Source organism: Pinus tabuliformis, chromosome 7 (assembly GCF_031772625.1).
Source record: "Pinus tabuliformis cultivar Carrire ecotype Pingquan chromosome 7, CPIR1, whole genome shotgun sequence".
NCBI lineage: Eukaryota > Viridiplantae > Streptophyta > Pinopsida > Pinales > Pinaceae > Pinus > Pinus tabuliformis.
Window position 1 is genome coordinate 1,818,951,071 of NC_142293.1, and position 8,970 is coordinate 1,818,960,040.

Here is an 8,970-nt window from a genome sequence, read left to right on the forward strand (position 1 = left end):
ACCAACCTTTGGTGACTCCACATTATATTTCTGACTCAATTTGTGAGGCATACTCGAAGAAATCCTCGGAAATCACCAGCTAACCCAGTGCCTAACCTTGAGAAGATTGTTAAGTAGAAGAAAACATATTAGAAAGGAGCGTCAAGATCAGGTAAGCTTAAGAAATCTTATATGTCTCTGCAAGAGAGGATTATAGTTGAGAATGTGCAGTTTGAAAGTATAGAGCCTAATGTTGTTAGTGAAGAAATACCTTCAGAGATTCATAAAGCTCCTTGTTCATTTAGTTCCCCTTTGGATCTCAGTCCAAAGAGAACTTCCCATATAGTCCATCATATTCCCTTGCCTCTGTCATCTATTTCATTGCTTTCTACCATTCAATCTACCAGTATCCTTCCACCTATCCCAACCATGGCAGGCCAACAATCTCCCACGAAGACGGAAAGAATCATAGCTGCTAGGTATGGACCCTTGGTCTTGCCCATTCCTTTGAATGCCATGCCTGCAGGAGAATACCAGAAATTTATGCCTAAATTCACTGGTACAAAGGGAGTAACAACTGAAGAACACCTTGAATCTTTTTATAGCTATGCCGATAACCTGGATATCAGTGAAGATAATGTATGGATGAGAGTGTTTGTCTAGAGCCTTGATGGAGAGGCTAGGAAGTGGTTCAGAGAGTTGGCCCCTAGGTCAATAACAAATATTGAAGCATTAGATGATGTATTTCTGAAACATTGGGGAGATAAAAGGGACTTGCTATATTACCATACCGAGTTTGGTAACCTAAAGAGGGAAAATGGTGAATCATTGTCCGATTTTAATAAGAGATTCAATCGTATGTATAGTAAGATACCAGCTGAAGTAAATCCAACCCCCACCTCGGCCAAACTCACTTATGCCAATGCTTTTGACTCTGATTTCTGCCTACTCCTAAGAGAAAGAAGATGTGCCACTCTAGCTGATATGCAACATGCAAATTTAGAGGTGGAGTCGAATATCATTGCTGTAGAAAAGCTCAAAAGTCATGCTAACAGAAGGAGGCAGATGAGTGAGGCTTCTTCTTCCTCTGTTTCACCTTCAGAGCCTAAATTAGAAAAAATGACTAAGATGATAGAGTCAGTGCCCGCTGAAATATCTAAGCTAAAGGTTGAGAAGAACTCTGGGAAGGCAAGACTTCAGAACGCATTTGCTCCAAGAAATCCAAATCCATTCAGAAGAGCAAATGAACAATTGCAAATCATTCAAAGGGGTAAAGAAGAAAATGAAGAACAGAAAGTTAAGGCTCCTTTTCAAAACGTAGTCATGGAGGAGGAGTAGTTCGAAGAAGAGGATGAAATTCATTGCATAGAGGATAAAGGCAGTGCTACCTTTTTAACATTGGCTGCCTACGAAGAATCATTGCTACAGGACCAAGATAGTTTGGAGTGGGATAGAGAAGCTGTTCTGCAAACTGGTGAACATAAAAGATACAGTCTGAGGTCAAAAGCAAACAATGTCAAGGAGAATCCTGCCCAAAAAGCTGCTGTCCCAACAGAGTCACAAAATACCAGACAAAAGAGGCCAGCAGTTGACCCAACCATCCTCAAAGCACCAGCTCAAGAGGTAAGAGGTCCTGACAAGTCCCCTTCCCCTTTCAGTTTGGAATCAGAAGTCCAGAAGTTAAAAATATATGTACCTCTGTTAGAACTTGTAAAGAGTGAAGTGTTTAGGAAGCCTATCCTTGAGGCCCTTGAGCTGAAAGCCACACAAACCTCCACTGACTGTGTCAATTTGCAAGAGGTTAAGCCTGCAGTTGTGCTGAGCCCAATGACTAAACCTGCTGATGATAACTCTCCATCATTTTATGTCTCATTGACCATTCATGACAAAATCCTCCACAATTTCCTGCTAGACACATGGGCCAGCCACAATTTGATGCCCAAAGCTGTCATGGAAGAGTTAGGCCTTGATATCACCAGACCATATCATGATTTATTCTCATTTGATTCAAGAAAGGTGAAATGCCTAGGATTAATCAAAGATCTAGCCATTACCCTAACTCAGCTGCCCATGAAGAGCATGGTGATGGACATTGTGGTAGTAGATGTCCCTCCTAAGTTTGGCATGCTGTTGTCCAGAGGGTCGATTAAGAGACTAGGTGCGACACTACAAAATGATTTATGTTATGCCACTTTCCCAGCTTTTGGAGGGGAAAGAAGGAGGTTGTACAGAGAAGCATAGCTTGCCTACATCATCAGTGATGAGAAGAATCCTTCCAATCATCCTGTCTACGCTGTGGAAACCGATTTTGGAGCATGTATACTCCAAATAGAATAACCCCAAACAACCTGAATGCAAATCAAGAAACCAGTAGTCCAGGTTGAGGAAGAGCAAGGAAGTCAGGTTTGGGAGATGTTCTTTGATGGAGCATGTTCCAGGGAGACTGCAGGAGCAGGGGTAGTGCTGATATCCCTAAAACAAGAAAGCACACATCTATCTTTTAAGCTAGTTTTCCAAGCCACAAACAATGAAGTAGAGTATGAGACTCTGATATTGGGTCTTAACGCAACAAAAGACGGAGGAATCATGAAAATAAAGGTGTTTGGAGATGTTGATCTTATCATTTAGCAAGTAAACAAAACGTTTCAAGCAAAGCACCCAAGGCTGAAAGCATATAGAGATCAGGTATGGAGACTCAAATACTCTTTTGACAATTTTTGTATCTCATATATCCCTAGAGTAAAAAATCAGCTTGCCGATTCCCTTACTGTGTCTGCTAGCATGTTTGTCCCTCCCATGCCTCCCAGACTAGTTTATGAGGTTTAGATGAAATATAGACCATCCTTGCCTGATAATGTACAACATTGGAAAGTTTTCGAGGATGATGATGAAGTGAATAGGTTTCTACAAGTCATTGATGAATTCTCCGAAATGAAAACTGATGAAGAGAATGAAGCCTTGGAAGAAAATCCCCAATCCCAGCTTAGAAACAGAATTGGTAAAGATAGCATTGTCCAGCTGCCCACCAATCATATACCTAAATGTCTAGTCCATTTAGAAAAGCTGTTTGACCAAAATGATGTGCCTTATAAGGCTGCCCAAAAAGAAGACCAATCTGCAATCTGTAAGCATAACATAGGGAGTCCAGATCATCTGAGATATATAAATCTGTCTACCCATCTATCTGCTGACCAAAGTGTTGAATACTGCAATATAATGAAGCGATTTGCTAATGTTTTTGCCTAGGAATATAGTGACCTGAAAACATATGACAAAAAGATCATCCAGCATAAAATTCGTTTAGGGAAAGACACCATCCCTTTCAAGAAGAAGCCGAGACCAATAAATCCTTTGCTTCTCCCACTGAGTGAAAAAGAAATCAAGAAGTTACTAGCTGCCAAAATCATAGTCCCTCTCAGATATTCAAAATGGGTGGCCAATTTGGTAGTGGTAAGGAAGAAAAGTGGAGAAATCAGACTCTATGTTGATTTCAGAAACTTAAACAAATGCTCTAAGAAAGACAACTATCCTCTGCTCAAGATGGAGCATTTGCTGCAGAAGGTCTCAAGAGCCAAAGTGATGTCTTTCCTAGATGGATTTTCAGGGTATAATAAGGTTGTTGTACATCTAGATGACCAAGAGAAACTGCATTCACCACTCCTTGGGGCACTTTTATGTATTCCAAGATGCCTTTTGGGTTGATGAATGCTGGAGCCACCTTTCAAAGAGCTATGGATATCGCATTTGTGGGAGAGAAGGATAAGTTTTTCCTTGTCTACCTAGATGATATTATAGTGTACTCCATCAGCCATCATAACCATTTGTAGCATTTGAAAAAGGTGTTCTTGAAGTGCAGAAGGTTTGGGATTTTAGTCAATCCTAAAAAGTCTCAGTTTGCTTTAGAAGAAGGCAAGCTATTAGGACATGTTGTTTCTGCTGCAGGTGTCCGAATTGACCCAGAAAGAGTAAGAGCAATACAGACCTTGTCTGTCCCGAGATCAAAGAAAGATATCCAATCCTTTCTGGGAAAAATAAATTTTGTGAGGAGGTTTATCCCAAATTTTGTAGAACTAGTAAAACATATTACCTCCATGTTGAGAAGGGGGTTAGAGATCAAATGGACCAATGCAGCCAGAAAATCCTTTGAGTCCATTAAGAAAGCTATTATGAAAGCTCCTACTTTAAGCATCCCAGATTACAACAAGGAGTTCCATATATTTTCGTTTGCCTTAGAAGACACCCTTGTAACAGTTTTAATGCAAGCAGATGAAGAAGGCTCAGAGCATCCAGTGGCGTTTTTCAGCAAAACCTTAAGGGATGCTGAGCTGAGGTATGATATCATTAAGAAACAAGCATATGCCCTTATAAAGTCCTTGAAAGCTTTAAGAATTTACATTCTTCATTCTAAGGTAATTTCATATGTACCCTCTGCTTCAATAAAATATGTCCTAACACAGCTCGATGCTGATGGAAGAAGGGCTAAATGGATTGCAAAGCTGATTGAATTTAACATAGAATTGAAGCCTACCAAGCTGGTCAGAGGTCAGGGCCTTGCTAAACTCATGGCTGAAGATAATTGCAGAATGATCGACATGGATTTTATAAGCATGATTTCAGAAAATGATCAGGCAGCAGAAGAAACAGTCGAACCAAGGAAAAATCAGTCATTAGCGGAAAATATAGCTTTTTGTGATTAGTACTCTGCAATAGCTCACTTCCTGCTAAAACTAGGAACTCCTCCAGGTCTTAGTTCAAGCCAAACTAGAACTATTAAACTCAGGACAACAAAATACTGCATCCATGACAATCTGTTCTACTGGAGGGACCCCTCTGGAATTCTTTTGAGGTGTCTGGACAAAGAACAATCTATAGAAGTTATGCAATAGTTTCATTCCAGCATCTGTGGATGACATCACTATTGGAAAACTACCACCCACAAGATCCTTAGAGCTGGGTATTATTGGCCCACCTTATTTTCTAATGTCTTTTCATTCATTAAATCATGTGATAGGTGCCAAAGGTTTGAAGGGAAGTAGCAACTGAAGTCGCTGCCCTTAAAACCCATACATGCTAGTGGCCCTTTTTAGCAGTGGGGCTTGGATTTCATTGTAGAAATTAATCCACATTCCAGTGGCCAGCACAGATGGATTTTAGTAGCCACAGATTATTTCACTAAGTGGATTGAAGCCATCCCTTCCAGAAAGGTCGATCATCATGTGGTCATGAAGTTTTTAACAGAGAATATCTTCACCAGGTTTGGTTGTCCACATAAACTGGTTACAAACAATGCAACAACCTTCAGGGAAAAAGAGTTGGTGGACATGTGTGGTTCAATGGGCATTAAACTGGTTCATTCCACCTCATACTACCCTCAAGGCAATGGACTAGCAGAATCTTCCAACAAGAGTCTGATAAGGATAATTAAAAAGCTGTTGGAGGACAACAAAAAGAATTGGGATTCTAAGCTCAAATATGCATTGTGGGCTGACAGAGTGACCACCAAGAAATCCACGAGGAATTATCCTTTCAAGCTGGTATATGGCACTGAGGTTGTATTCCCAATGCAGCTAACCCTCCCTGTGGCAAAGTTCTTGCAAGAAGAGCAAAATGAGGAAGAAGACATGGCAAAAAGAATCACTGATTTAGCAAAAGTACACCAAATCAGAGAATAGTTGGTTGAAAGGTCCGTGGCACATCAGAAAAGGATCAAGGAAGCTTTTGAGAGAAGGACAAAAATATATAATTTTCAGGTTGGAGACTTGGTTCTTAAGTGGGATGCACTGAAGGAGAGGAAAGGCAACCATGGGAAGTTTGATGCCTTCTAGACAGGGCCTTTTATCATTTCTCAGATCCAAGGGAACAATACCTTCATATTGCAAAGTATGGGAGGAGAAACAGTTTTTAATGGCCCAGTTAATGGGCAGTTTTTGAAAATTTATGTTGGTTAAGGTCTTTTGGCCTTAAAGTTGTAAATATGTTATTTTATCAGTTTTAGTGTAGACTCAGTTAGACTCCATGCCCAATGAAACACTAGGGAATTTTGCTAATCTGATTTTCACAGGGAAGCTGTAGTTCTTGAGACCTCACAGGGAGGATCTCATCCCCAAAAGGAGCCAATGTTAGCTCTACCACATAATTACTGATAGTCGAGGAGCAGGAGTAAACTCGGTCCTTGGTTTTGCTCAAAGGGGGCCCCAACCGGTCATTCTCACCTTCTCCATTACCTCCTACACTCTCCTTTCATCCCCATATCCTACATTCTTTGTTAAAAAACCATATAAAACTCCATTTTTCTTAAACCCCAGGCACTTAAACTCATACCCCCATAAATATGTGCCCATATAACCACACGCCTTCACAGACCCTCCACAACAATCTCAACTGTCGATCACCACATCCTGATCCAACGGTCCCCTGGCATATCCGATGAATAACCTGCCCTTTATTTCCCCACCGTCTGATCACCTCTGCCATGATTGGACGATGTTCACTCGCTGCACCCGCGAAATAACAACGCGTTAACTTGCGATGAAAAGTGGTTTTCGTGTTTCCTCACCGCCACACGTCATCATCTAAATAGCATCGCGCACCCTTGTACGTTTACCGCCCATTGTTGGAAAGTGGTGCGGGCATTACCACTTACCGCCCATCCTCTGTCCCCGCCCGTTAACTCCCGCGCATCCTCCTTTGTCCGATAGCCGTTGGATCTGTCCACCTAAGATCCAACGGCCCATGATCTTCCCACTCCCATATCTCCCGATACCCCCGTCAAACGATCCCAGCCGTCCATTTTCTAGATCCTACAACTGATCTTCCTTCGTCATCCAACCCATCCGTTTTCCATGCAATATGCGACCCCTGATCATTCTGTGCACCCAGAGGATGAATGCGACCAGTGATCAGTACACGGCGCATTAGCTCCTCAACAACCACATCCAACAAACAGTATGGTTGAGGAGGAAAAGGATAGAGCTCGATCAAGAAAATGTATTTAACAGTTATGGGACTCCATTCCATACGACTCTCCGCCTGCCCGAGAAGGACAACAGAGCACCTGAGAAGATCAGATTTGTTCATTGAAGTAGGAAAATTGCACCAGAGCTCCATCAAGCAGTTAAAGCGGTTGGTGGTCAATTATGACCCCTCCATTCCTAAATTGGCCAAGTGCCTTTGTATTCAAACTCTATATATACCCACAAACAAGATGTAATCAAGGTTGATGGTTGTTGTTTTGATGTAAGGTTCAACTTCTAGAGACTGTAATTTCTTTGATACTTGTAGTGTCTCGTCTTCATTTTTAGCTAATACAAGCTTCTTTTGTTGTTAATTGCTCACTTTCCATTCCTTTTTGGTTCTAGGCTGTGCCTGTTATGCAGTTTTCCTAAACTCTTGATGTTTAGCATTAGAGGAGCTGTCATCCTACCTCTGTGTTAGAATCTTGTATGTATCACTGAATGTGTTATTCAAGTTTCTTTTCACCTAGTGCCAGAGAGCTGTCATCTTGTCTGAACATTAGGGAACTAGATTTGCAGACCTCTTTACTGGTTGCTGCCGGCCATCACAGGGTCCTGTGCATTTGCTAGTGTGGTCAATATTCTCCATAGTCACCCAATCTTTAAAATGTGAGTAATTGGTGGTCTAAAGCCTTGTAGTTTGGGGGGTGTTCACGCATGTTTGGAGTCAAGCAAAGTAGGAGTGGTTATTCGGCTTGAACAAGCATCATTCCTTCCATTCATCCATTTCCAACATTTAGTTGAGTTAGTAATGTCCCAAGCATTTCTGAGCTACAAACTAGGAGAGTTTCTTGGGGCGATAACAGGGACATGATCCCAAAGACATCAAGGCTACAGAGCAGCTGATCAAAAATAAGAATGAGGACATTGCAGCCCTCAAGAAATAGTTGAAAATGCCTCAACTACAACACCCCCAGACACAGGAAGTTTTGGAAAGCCAAACAAAGCATGAAGAGTTGATGGACTTGGTCCTCAAGCTAAATGATCAGTTGAGGGAGACATAAAAGGAATTGGATAACCTAATCCAATTAAAGCAAAATGATCTTGGCACTACTTCAGTAAATGTTATCCCAACAGTCACCACGGTTGTTCCTTCCACATTGGCAGCCTCATTGGCTCCCATAGCTCCAATAGCCACAACACAACTAATTTCTACAGCATCAACATTAGCAACAGGTACATCAGGTAATGAAGCAGCAAAATTGGTTAAGGCTATGGAAGACATGTACCTACAAGCCACAAAAATGAATTTGCTCAAAGAGAAAGTGACAAGCTTGGAAACTCATTCCAAGCTTTCCAAAACCATGCACAAAGAAGAAGTGCAAAAGGCTACTAGGATAAGTGAAAGGTTGAAAGCCTTATAAAAGGACTTAACACTAGAAAAACCACTTGGACAAGCTAAGGAATAGCTATGGGCCAATATCATTGACTCTGTCAATGATATTTAGCCATCTATTCAAGTAATTTTTGAGCAAATAGATTTGATAAAGCTGGCTATAGAGGCCATCTAGAAAGTCAAAGAAGAATTAGGAGAAATGCCAGAAGAGGCTACTAGAATCATCCACTTCCTTAACAACAAGAATAAGTATGAACTTCAGGAATTGGAAATAGAAGACAAAACAGAGACCATTTTGGAGGTCAGAAAGGTCCTCTCCAAGAGAAACTTAATGCAAAATTTAGAGGAAAAGTGTCAAAATATGCAAGTAGCCATAGACAGATTTATGGCTAAGTTCTAAATTTTGAGAGAAAAGGGATTACCCAGTCCCTTAGTGATAAATGACAAGCTCATGACCCAAGGGATTACAACAGGAAAATCATAGAGGTAGCAAAGGATCAAGTGAATACATCATCAATGAAGGCATTGCCAACAGGCAAGGTACTCTACCAGACATTTGAAAACTTGTTTTACCTCCAGCATGAGGTAAAACGCTTGTTCATCAATAAACCTACTTTTTCCAAATACACCAAGGTAGATGAA